General features: G+C 44.6%; 1 long non-coding RNA gene across 1 annotated transcript in view; it reads left to right on the top strand.

Annotated features, from left to right (window-relative positions):
* Positions 1-8105, top strand: part of LOC149871933 (uncharacterized) — a 35809-nt gene extending 27704 nt beyond the window's left edge. The window contains exons 4-5 of the long non-coding RNA XR_016440323.1: positions 5667-5760; positions 6775-8105. This is a non-coding gene — a long non-coding RNA (uncharacterized LOC149871933). The remainder of the gene's footprint in view (positions 1-5666; positions 5761-6774) is intronic.
* The last annotated feature ends 4948 nt before the right edge of the window (positions 8106-13053 follow it).

Below are 13053 nucleotides of genomic sequence, written 5' to 3'. Positions count from 1 at the left end.
GAGCACTGCTGGGGCTAGTCTCCATGGAAATCCTGGCCCTGCACTGTCACGGTGCCGCCTCTACTGTGGTCTCCATGGAAACCAGCTGCAGTGATGCAGGCAGGGACTACTGGGAAATGGAGCCCAGCCACTGCCTGGATCCAGCATTTTGCCCACCCCTGACTTAAGTTAACCTTCAAAGATTCAGTTGATTCAGCCTTGGGCCCTTCCACTGTCTTTACTTAGCTTAGAGAATGAAAAATCTATCCTACAAGAGAAGACTAAAAGAGCTTGGGTTGAGCTAGTAAAATGAAGGCTAAGATGGAACCCAATTGCTGCCTGTAAATACTTCATGAAGGTAAATAGTGGGTTTAGAAAAGAGCTTTTTAAACTTAAGGGCACAAAAAAAGGTTGGTGACCTGGCTATGAATAAATTTATGCAGGAAATGAGAAGATAGTATTTAACCATTAAGGATGTAAAGTTCTTGAACAGCCTTCTCATAGGGGAAGTGGGAGTGAACAACTGCCTTTTAAGATTATGTTTGATTACAGGCAGCTCCCGCTTAATGCAGTTTCGTCTTTTGCGGTTTCGCTATAGCGCTCATTTAAAATACATACCTGGTTTCACTTAGCGTTCAGAGCGTTTCATTATAATGCTCAGTGTGGGGCTAGGGAGCAGTGGCAGCGAGTGAAGAGGTGAGTGACAGCCAACATGGGCCCAGGGTGGGGCAGCAGGAGAATGAGGTTTGCTCCAGCCTGTGGTGCTAGAGCTGGCGGGGAGTAGCGGTGGTGAGAAATGGGCGGGAGGGGTGGGCAGCATGACCACGGAGCCCAGGCTGGTGCCCAAGGCTCAAATCGAAGCAGTGCAAATTTGAGCTGGGGCTTTTTGCCTCAGTGCTCATGCCCAGACATGCACTTTGGTGTTGGGAAAATTGTGCCACTTGGGGCAGAATAACCCTGCCTGGCTCATGCGGATGTGCCCTATGACTCTGTATGGGATAGTATGGATTAGATAACCCTGGAGGTCACTTTCAGTAATATATATTCAGTATTTTTTTTAATCAATGGTTTGCCCTCTGCATTATTTAGTTCATGCTACATGAACCATGCCCTAAATACAGAATTATTTTCTTCAGGGCATTTTCTATGGTATTGTCATGATAGTATCTCAGTTTTTTACAAAAAATGAGTGAATATATTTTCATAACTTCTCTGTGAGGTGAACTAGTGTTGTTCATTTTACACACAAAACTGGAAAACAGCAATTAAAGCTAAAACAGTTAACAGGATTCAAGCATTTTGGGTCCTCAGTTTGAGATGTCTAACTTTTCAACAAGGTTTAACATTTCACAGCACTTTTTCTTCACAGCAAAGTTCTCATTGGCCTCAGCTTTCCCAGGCTGCACTGCTCTGCCTCACTTTCAGGGGTGGGGGCAGGTAACAGAAGCAGAAAGTGGGAGGAGGGGGGACTCCAGGAGCAACAGCAGGACAGTAATGGAGCATGGTATCCAGACTGGGAGCCTGGGGCCACAGGTTAACCCATGGGGGACCACATTTGGCCTGCCAGTTGGATGGCCATGAAGTAGAAATCTGTTAGGAACTTTTAAACTCGAAATCAGATTTTTTTTTTTAGGCCAGAGACCTTACCTTCCTATATGTGGTAAATGCCTAAAACAATTAGACTTCATAAATAAGAGATCCTGTCATTTTTTCCATGCCCTCTTTCTCTGACCCTGGCCCCTCACGCAGTCCATCTCAGGGATTGTAGACCCTCTAATCCCCTGCTCCAGTGTTCCCAGGCCAGCAGGTCCTCTGGTCTGTTCCCTTGCTCAGACCCTTCTCTGGGCTGGGGACCCTCTGTACCCCATTCAGCACCTTCTCTGGGTTGGTGTGCTCTATTCCCTGGCCTCTGTATCCCTGCTCAGTCCCTTCTCTGGGCTGGTGGGCTCTGTTCCCTTGCTCAGCACTTTCTCTGGGCTGGTGAACACTCTATCCCCATTCAACCCCTTCTCTGTAGGCCTTGAACCTGTTTCCAGGAGGGCTCAAGGCTTATAACTCAAACAATGATACCAACATAAAACAAAGCCCCTTGCCTGCATAAACCCTTTCTTCTCTGCCCTGGGTAATATTCTCTGGTTCCTAGGCTTGCAGAGTTGTTCTGCTTCCTCTACCTCCTTGGGCTCTTCAGGAGCCCCACTGCCCTGTTGCAGACAATTCCACTCCTCAGGCTCACAGGGCTAGACCACCTGACTGGCTCAGGCATAGGGCTTCTCTAGCCTCAGCCTGGCCTTCTTTCAGTCAGGTGAGCCTGCAATCAGCCCCCACACCTCCTGGACACTGCCTCTCTGGCAGCTTCTTCCTTTAAAGTGGCAGGTGCACCACAGTGCACACCACACCCTGCTACACTGCACATTGCCAAGTTTTGGAACCAAGTCATCTATCATAGTTGGTAGAGTTGTATGAGTCAGTGACTCATAAGCGACTCGTCTGGACTCCATCCATGCTCTGATGGTGTTGAACGGTATATCAGGAGAGCCTTATAGACATCTTTGTTCTTCTGAAACAAATTCTTCACAGTCTGTACTGCATGTTCTGCTTCTCCATTACTATGTGGGAAATGTGGACTGCTGGTGATATGCTGGAAGTTTTACTGGGCTGCAAACTGCTTAAATGCAGCTCCAGAAAACTCTGCACCATTATCTGTTCATAAAACTGACAGTATGCCATGGCATGCATATATACTCTTCAACACTATTATAAGTCTCTCAGCTGTGACATACTGTAACTGTGTCATCGCCAAGTAACAGGAGCAATAGTCAATAACAATGAGATAAACAGAAAGAACCCTTTCAGGTCAGTAAGTCAGCTCCCAGCATCTGTCATGGATAATCTGGTAATTCAGCCATAAGACATAACTGTACAGCAGTGATCTCCAACATTTCAAAGATCTACCATGCCTGAAGATCTACCATGCCCCCCCCGCCCACCAGGTCAGGAGGGGTGCAGATCAAGGCCCCATGATGAGGGAGGGAGTAGGACAGGGGCAGGGGTGAGTGGGGCCCCAACCAGGGGAAGGTCAGAGCCCGGGCAGTTTGTTCAGGCATGTGGAGGCTCCCACCCCTGCACACATCCCGACAGAGGCCTGGGGGACACATGCAAGGCAGCTGCTGCTGTGTGTTGGGCTTTGTTCCCCGGGCTTTGGGCCTCCACTGGGGTATGTGCAGCAGCAGGAGCCTCCCCCCCTACTCTCCACTGGCCTGGCTGGGCCCCACCCACCTGGTGGCAGGGAGCGCAGGGGGGGATCATCCCACTCACCCGGCCCAGCCCTGGCAGCAGAGAGTGCAGCTAAGCACAGTCATGTGCTTCCTGTCATTCCTATGTCCCACTGCTCCCAGCCTGTGTCCTGGCCACTCCCAATCACAGAGCCTCTGACAGTAGATCTCACTTTGCGGAGGATAGCCCCCCCAGACTGAGATCAACTGTAAGGGGCTTCCCAGTTGGCCAGTTGGTGCCCACTGCTGTACAAGGATGGGTTGGTGTTGAGCACAAACCTTCCAACTAGCCACCCAGTTCTGTATGTTATCAATGACAGAGGGCTAGCAAACTGCCTGACAAGCCCTTGCATGTCATCTTGTAGAACCCTGATGAGCTTCCTGCATCTTCTTTAGGATCTTCTGGTGTAGAGAGGAAGGTATCGGTACTCTTGTTGAAAATAACTAAATCCCTGGCAACATGGAGATTGAGTTTCTCTTGTTGATACTTTGCCAGCTCACAGTCTTCGCATCTTACTCGGGGTCATCCTTCTAAACAGTAGTTCTTCATCTTTGATGGAAAGATTCAGCTTCTTTCATTTCCTGGATCCTTGTTTGCAATGAAACAGACATGGGTATCCCCTCTGCAATAAGGTCCACATAAACAGTGACATTTCTCTCTTGGCAGAGTTCTTCCAGTGACAGTGGCATCATAATGGTGCTCTAGAAAGAGCATCAGCTGTCTGTAACTCTTTTCCAGGAATGTGTACAATATTGTAGATTAATTTCAGCATCCTGAAAGGCAAAGTCGGGATTCTCAATGGGAGTTCATTGAGACATTTGTCTTATAACAGGGACATGAGTGGCTTATGATCTATTTGTAAAGTAAAAGTCAGGCCAATGAGGAAAATTCTGAGTCACTCGCATGTCCATGTGACTGCTAGTGCTTCTTTTTCTTCTTCTGCTCATAGAGTTTCAGGTGGAACAAGTACTCTTGACACAAAGCTTCTTGATGTAACACTCCTCCAAGTTCATAGGATGAAGCATCTGTTGCAATATATTTTTCTTGTGCCAGATCATATTGGACCAGTATCAGTGATGAGCTGAGTATTGATTTGATCTCACTGAAGGCTGATTTTTGTAGCAGACCCCAGAACCATATATTCTTGTCACTTAAAAGGTGTCTTAAAGGTTTTGTTATTGTTGCCAGGTTTGGCAAATACGTGGTTATTCCTAAAAATATATGTAATTCTGGGACATCCTTGGGTTCTGGTAACCCCTTAATAGCTGCAAATTTTGCTGAACCTGGTTGGATTCCTTTTGGTGTAATCCATTGTCCCCCAAACATGAGCTGAGAGGTAGCAAAAGTGCACTTTTCATTAAATGTAACTCCAGCTTCTTGGAATTTTCTTGAGAGTTGCATCCAATCATATATCAAGGTAGGCCCAAAAACCAAAAATGTCATTGGCATGACAAAGAACACCTTCTAGGCTATCCAGTATCTGTGACATCCAAAGCTGAAAGAATTCAGGAGCTGGTGGTATAACTTTAACTGTCTGCATTTTCTCCACGACCAGCCTCTTCTCTGAGCTGGACATACCTGCTGCTGGAGCTTGATGTGTTACTTGGGGATCACTGACTGCCATTTGTGTTCCTGCTGATGGCAGGATTCAGGCACTGGTAACACCATGTGCTATCTTATAGCTCAGGGAAAAGGCAGGGAGATTTATTGTTCTCAAAGGGCTTTATTGCAACTTGTCACGCACACACACACAAAGATGGCTGAAGACTTCTTGTTGATGTAATCATGTCAGCGGTCAGAAGGAAGTTAACCCTTACTACTACATCTATAAATAGAGAAAGCTAGGGTTTCCTGCTTGCAGAAATGAGCCCCAGAGATTTCCTGGGATATGACTCTATATGAGCAGAAAGCTAGGCAGGCGCTCCCAGAGCTTGAGGAAACACAGGACCAGGCCCTTCAGGCCCTGGGAGCACGTGTCTGGGGTAGCTAGGTAGTGTGGGCAGCTCTGGGCTTTCATGTCATAAAGCTAACAGGTGTCTGCTGCAAAAAAGCAGCAGAAACTATTAGCACTTTTTGTCAGCCCACTAATTTGGGCATTTGTGGCGTGACAGATAGTAGTATACTGTGCTGGCCCCAGCAGCCTTACCTGTGGTACTGGGGGCCTTCCAGGGCTGCAGCCATGGCAGGAAGCCTGGCTGTGAGCTGAAGTGTGGCTCCGGCTGGCCAGGCTTTGGTTTTGAGTGATGTGCGCTGCCACTACATGCGCCACCCCACCTTTTTTGGCATGGGTTTTTGTGACCCTGGGATCTCCTCACACATCTGCCCCCACTCCACATTGAGAAATAACAGCACGGGGAACACTTGTATGTACAGTGTTTTTTTTGTTTTGTTTTTTTTTCTAATTGTATGTACAGTGTGTGACGCTCCATATACCACATGTCCACGCTCATCTGGACGCACCCTTTCTGTCTCTCAAACACTCGTTCAGCTCTTCACTGCCCTCTGAAGGTGATACTTTATTTACTGTCTTTATAAAAAGAGTAAATATGGTAATTGTCACATTAACAAAGAAATCTTGTATTTTATAAATGGAAAATGTACAACAGATTTGTGTTCAATGTGGCTTTTTTTAATTTACTGTTTATTTTTATTTTAATCTCCATTGATGTTAACTGATGCTTTTAAGTTAAAAGCTCAACTCCAAAAGAGAAGAGAATCAACAAAATACAAGTTTAAGTTAATGAACCTGATAGATATTTGTGGTAGCACTTCTCTGTGCTACATTATGTGCTAGGTGCTGTCCAAGCAGAAACGAAATCAAGCAGTCCTTTCTGAAAAACAAACCCATATAGGGTGAGAGGACAGGGTCCAATAAATATAAATAGCATATATTAAAATATGCATATATTTAAACCAACTTTTTAAAGCAGTTAGTGAATTTTGGGGGGTTAACTCTGGGGGCTGGATTCAAAAAAAGATTTGGGTCAAAGGTCAGTGTTTTCTGGCAGTGGGCTGAAATGACCCAGCTCAGGTCTGAGACGGGTTGGCATTAGTATCCAGCTACCTTCACCACTTCACCCTGCCAACCACCTGCAGGGCTGCACAGGCAGAGTCTCCTCCTCTGCCAAAGCCTCCATCTCCAGACTGCAGCACTCCTTGGGCACTGCCTCCCGGCTGCCAAAGCCATGGCTCCACAGTCCAGATCCAAAGTGTTAGTGGGCCATAGGTTGTCAACACTTGATTGAGGTGATTAAATGCTGCAGTCTGCAGCACTTGGTTATCTTATAGAAACCTCCATCCCAAGTTAACTGCCTAGGCTCCCCATATGGGTTTAGAAGGAGAGTTGGGCACCCAAGAATGGACTCCACAAAAGCCAGCATATGAGCTATAATTTGGAAACCCTGAAGACAGGGTTGTGCCCTAAGTTCTAGAGAGGGACAGGGCTTAGAAATCTTACTCCAAGTTGTGGTGAAATGGCTACATAGTTGTATTTCATAACTCTGAATCTTCTTTTTGGATTAGGTGTCTACATAGATGCTTACAAAGGATGACTGGAGGAAGAAAAGAAGATGAGGCTACAACTTGTTCTTCATCCAGTAGTTCAGATGCTCTCCTCAGTTTGAAGGGGTTCAAACCCACATCTTCCACCTCCCAGCTATATTCCCCATCACCTGATTAAATGTTATGATAGGCAGGGGCACTGTCCACCCTTCCAGTTAAATAGCAAATGTATTACAGAGTCTGTAAGTCAGACAGAAAGGACGCTGTAGCCTTATGACTTGGGTATTCACCTAGAAGGGAGGAATTCCAGTTTCTGATTCCTACGTCAAGGACTGTTTATGCTTTTGTATCCAAATACTTAACGCAAAATGCAATAAACCATGTAATCAACATGTACTAATGAAATAAAACATTTGTCTGACAACTGAAGTGAGACAAATGTGATATCTGTCCACACCAGACAGTACTGTATTTAGAACTATCCAATTAACTATTACAGAGAATTTACTAATTCATTAACTCGGACAGCCATGAAACATTTGACTTATGTAGGAGGTTTGCCTTTGCTGATTTTTTTCTTTATCTGTTGTTTGAAAAAGTTGCTGGAAAACTGTTGCTAAGACATCAGCATTTATTTCTGCTTTAGAATTTTGCTACTAATTTGTAATGGAAAAGTAAATGTATTCTGAACGTCAGGTTGCTGTAGACAGACAAAGAATATATTTTCAGAGGAGCTTTATAGGTCTTTTTAATAGACTTTGAGCAAGAACATGAGTGCCTACAGACATCCAGGGCCCTGGTGTAACTCATGACACCTTACATACCCTAAAGGACCCACTGATTCTTTGAAATTCTAGCCATATTGAATAATGTACTAGATTTACTCTGTTTCAAGATGAGATTATTTTTTTTGTCATGGGGAAAAGTCACATCTTAGCATCAAGCAACAGACTGATCCAGGAGCTGTGGGGAGAGACAGTACAGGGGGCCCGGCTGGGCCAGGTACAGCATCAACCACATGCAGATTTCTGCTTCCAGCATTTGCTCCTGGCCTCCTTCACTCCCTTTGCCTTCCTTGCTGGTAAGGAGCTGGGCTGAGAAGGAGGAATCTATGCACTGCTGCTGTGGTGTCCAGCCAGCCAGCCTCCCTGCACAGTGGCTCCCTGCAGCTCCCAGCTAAAGTAGTTTGGGTCTCAGCTGGAGCAGGCATGGGGGAGCTTCAGAGCTGTTCCTGCTCCATGTGCAGGGACCAGCTGTGGCAGCACAGCTGCTGCTGCTGATCAGAAGGAGAGGTGAGGGAGGGGAACCAGGCAGAGAAGAAGGAACTGTAGCCTGAGTGGCTGTAGGGTTCCCCTGCATCCAGATCAGCAGAGGAGGCAGCACAAGGTGGGACAGGCAGGGAGGCAAGTGAGAGAGAGGGCAGGTGAGGGGTGGAGAAGTGGAGGGAGGTGGGTCAGGCTGCCTGCTCCCCATGTTACTTGCCTCCCTGTCTCTGCTTCCCCCCAACTCCACAATTCTGTACTCCTCCCCTTGCTTCTCCCCCACTTCCTCCCTCACCTGGTTTTCTTCTGCCTGCCCCACTGCAACTCTCAAGCCTCTACTTTCCCTATCACCTGCACCTTTGCTGCTGCTTTCCTGTCACACCAGCAATTAATTGTACCCTCAAAATTGGATTATGAATTGAAGCCCCTTTAAAAAAAAAAGGCTTTTTTATACCACCTGTCTTTAATTATGCCTATATTAAAGACAGGTGGTAATACAGGCATAATTATAGACCTAACCTATAGGCCTAACCTATATTATTTCCACAGAAATATTGATTTTGCTGTTAAAAGGTAATAAAACGTAAGCACCTTATAAAGATTGATTTAAAATGTTTTTTGTCACATGATGATATCCATTTTAGGTTTGTTTTTATGCTGCTGAATATGCTTGCCTAAACAGTCACAGCTCATAGCTTACTAAAAAAAACATAAAGGAGAAGTTACTTAAATTACAGTGACCTTGCAGGTCCAAGTACACATTCCACAGAGAGTATGCATGTGTTTCATGTACTTAGATGTGGAAATTTCCTTGGCTTACAGGGCCCCTCCAGTGTATACACCCCTACTGCTCCTTATGCATTGCTCTGAAGACATACAGATCTAAAAGTAAAATGCTTCAGTGCTTCAGTTTCCTCTCAACCACAAAATGCCAGGAATGGTAGTAGTGAGGGCATAGGTTGCAGAATATTTATAGGGACAATGCATATAGGTGGCTCTAAAAAACTGACCATTCAGAGGCAGGGTCCTGAAATCTCGGGCAATAGCAAATGAAGTCCTGCTTTGCTGACCATAACTTCTGATTTTTAGAAATTGCTTAGTATTTTGTGAATATATTGCTAAGTACTTTGCAGATGTCTAATATGGATACATTTTTCAGCAGATGATACTTGGAATATGCTTACAGATCGACAAGCTGCTGGTGCTACTTATAGAAGGATCTACTTCAACTATTCTGTAGCCTGATTTCTGCCCAAAGATCCATTGAGAGAGTCTGTGGCTGAAAATGGCTGTGATAATCATCTTCTACTATGACTACAAACACCTGATGAGATGACATACATCATTTTTCATTTGCTCCAGCCCTTTGCAAGTGCTTTGTCAGGGCTTTTTTCACCTCCAGGGCAGGAGGGGATGCCTGCATCCTGGATGTAAGACATTTTCAGGAAAATACCGGAACATGGATTTGTTGGTTTATATGAAATTCTGTATTACCTTTGGCATGAATTTGGAGCATATCCTTAAGTTTACCTGTCTAGATAGAAAAATGCATAAGGGGGATTTGCCATCAGGGCAGACTTTTTTAAAGTTTTAGTATAGAAGATGAGGAAAGGCAAGGATGGCAAGCTGAGATGGCTGCTGGTGAACCTTGACCCGCCTTCGGGATAGTTGCTGCTTCTTCAACCTAGGAATAGATTGCTAGTGGCCAACAGGAAAGAAAAACTAACTCTATTGAATTAACTAAGTGAAGGAACTAAGTAAAGTTAAAGCCTGTGTTCTGCAAGCTGACAACAAGAACCTCTGTCTCAACTCAAGAAATGGTTCAGAGGAACTGAGATACAGTAGGAGCACTCCACCCTTTCAGCCTTCAGCAAGTTGCAGCAGAGTGCATGCATGTTGCATGGGTACTGCTAGTTAAGAAATCTCCAAGTCAAGCACAGGAAGTGTGGACATACCCAGAGTGGAATGTGCATACAGACAACTCAAGAATAAGAGTTGCTTGCATTGCATCTTAAGTTTTTTTTTAGCTAAACTCCAGGAAAGTGGCCAGCTTGACAGGGCGCTTTAAAAAAACAGCTGTCACCTTCTGCACTTTGTGGATGTGAGCAGAATTACACTAAATTGGCCTCTGGAAGGTATCTTTTGTATTCAGAAAATGAGTGCCATTGTGTAATACACAATAGCAAAAGTCACAGGACACATTTCCAAAGTTTAACATTGGAATTGATCCTTCTTTAAAGAATAGCTCCTTTCTACCACTTGGGCACTTATTCTGCAAGTGTAAGGAATCTTAGTGGTGTAAACCACTTTGAGGCTCCTTTATCTTGCCAGAATGTAATAAATGAGAAACATCTTAGACTGAATTTAGTACAAGTCTCCCCAGTGATAATATTCAGAAGGTCCTGCAAATCTAGTAAAGAACTATGATCTTAGTAGCAGTACATCTAAAATGCGGGTAATGATAGCAGCCAAGATGTGGTAGCATGGACTTCAGAATAGCCTAGCTGTCCAGTATCCAGGTTCATACATGCTGAAGCGCGTGCTGCTACCTGTTCAGTGCTCTTGTTAACTGAACCAGCTAAATTAAAACTAGCTTGGGTATACTTACCCATGCTGCAATCACATCTCCTGATTGCAAAGACAGTTGTGTCCAGAATCCTTTATTGCCAGCTGCAGGTCAGGAGAAGGATTCAAGTTTTTTTGTGTTTCTGTATGACACTGCTACTTAAAGTGCAATTTCATGTGAAGAAGCCCTGACAAGTGAAGCTTTGCTGTCTGCTGGCTTGTGGTTCTGGGTGGGGGGAAGGGGAGGGAGGCCTATATCAGTAGGGTTTTACATTTAGTCATCAGTGGTGGTGACTACTAAAATCATTACTATATTTTTTTATGCTGTCTGTAGGTGGTATTTCATTACCAGCAGAGAGGGAGAGATCTGAAAACTGCCATGGTTTCGGAGAAACACCACCAGGGTGGGAAATTCCATTCCCTCCTGAACTATGGCCACATTTCCAATTAGGAAACAAGAAAGAGAAAGAAAATTAAAATTTGAAAGTAAGAGCCAACACCCAGATGTGAAATGGTTCAACTGTATAATTAGCCATGAGCAGGGTTATCTGAGAAATCAGGAGTTTATTTTTCTTTCGTTTGGTAGTTCTGTATGTTTTGTTTTTAGTAAATAAATTGGGCATGACTTCCCAAGATAAACATTTTTGTCCATTAAAGGCAGACAAACAACTGGATAGCTAGTTAATTTAAAATAAGAATTTAAAATAATATCAGAGAGCACATCTGCCCTCATCTTTGCCATTATTGGTTTTATTTAATATTTTCCTATGTTTTTTAATGTTGCTTTATGAAAGCCCAACATAATCGGTAAAAACAGACTTACAATAATATGTACATTAACATACAGGTGGATATGTAAATTAACATCCAGAAAGGCCTGTCAAATACATAAACAAATGGAAGAGATGAACACTTTTCACATCAAACTCTTTTAATAGCAGTATGTCAAAAACTGAGACACAAGTGTATTTTTAATCTGCAACTTTTCTTTTTAAAGGGGCTCTTTATTAGTAGGCAGGCTTCTGTCAGTTATGTATTAGGGGGAAAGAATGTGCTGTATTTACCTGAATTCAAGATGATTTTGAATTGTAAAAGACCTGCCAATAAATAGATCTTATACATGAAAAATGATAACACATTTTTAATTTTCCATGTATAGAATCTAATTATTGAAGGGTCATTTAAAATTTGTTCCCCTGCCTCCACTGTTGTGGCAGGAAAAGTGGCAGCATGGGGGTAATGGTCCAGACCTCTGTCCCCTGCTGTCCCTAGCTGCCCCTTGTCCCCCATTCCTGTGCCTGTTCCCCCTGCTTCCTGTATTTCCTGCTGCTTGCCCCTCCCCAGTGCCTATTCCCCCCTGTTGCCTGCCCCATAAATCCCCACCCCTTTCCCTCATGCCTGTGTCTGACCCCTACCACTTGCCCACCCCCATGCCTGTCTCCCCCACTTCCTGCCTTCCACTGCCCTGGTCACTGCCTTTCTGCTGCAGCTGTGCTCCGGCTCTAGGGCAGTCAGCAGCAGTAGTGGCTCTGGCCTAGTCCCAGCCCAAGCTGGCCAGAGAAAAGCAGTGGCAGCTCCCAGTTGAACTGGGGCAGGGCTGGGGCAGGCTGTGCGGTCTCAGCTGAGCACCCCCTGTGCGGCACAAGTGGATCCCCCCATTCTCCCCCACACCCCGCTGTCTCCCTCAATGCTCCCCTGGCCACATGCCCCCTTCCCCACCAAATGAACAGTCCTGGCCTGGGGCAGGCAGCAGTTCAGCTCCGACTTAAGCTCCGAGCTTGGGGCCAAAGCCAAAGCTGAGCTGCCACCCATCTGGGACCCGTATGCAAATATAAGACAAGGCTTTCTCCTCATGTTGTTTGAGGAAAAAGCCTTGTTTTGGATTCAAGTAAATGTAGTAATGATCACAGTAAACTAAAACTTTGATTATGAAAACAATAGTGTATCTCTGATAACAAAAATTGTAATTCCACCCCTATATTAGTGTGTAAAGCAGCATATGCCATCCCCTCTAGGAGTACCTGGGAAAGCTTGTACTGGTACAAGCTTGTACTGGTATAACTAGATTCACAGTTGGAACTGCTGTAGGAAAAACAAATAACCAACAATGTGCCAACAGTGACCTTAACTTAAATCATTCTTTTTCCTCCCAGTTGTTTATTTCCTTCATATATTTATAGAGAGCAATAATATCTGTTCTTGGCCTTTGCTTCTTTTTGTCTCCATTCATAAGGTAAACTACCTAGAACCCCTTCTCTGCACCTGGTCCATCTTAATGAAACTTTCTTGACTGTGGGGGGTGGGGCAGAACTGTATTGTATTCCTTGTGAAGTCTCTCTCTGCGTCATATCGATACTTCCCTTTTTCCACTGGAAATACCTTCTATAAAGTTAGCAGAGAAAAAAGAGGATGTTTTAGATACAATATTGCCATCAAGTACAGTAAATTTAATATTGATTATCATATCTGGCCT

Source organism: Crocodylus siamensis, chromosome 2, assembly GCF_052110815.1.
Source record: "Crocodylus siamensis isolate JL-2025a chromosome 2, ASM5211081v1, whole genome shotgun sequence".
NCBI lineage: Eukaryota > Metazoa > Chordata > Crocodylia > Crocodylidae > Crocodylus > Crocodylus siamensis.
This window is presented reverse-complemented; position numbering and strand designations above follow the sequence as displayed.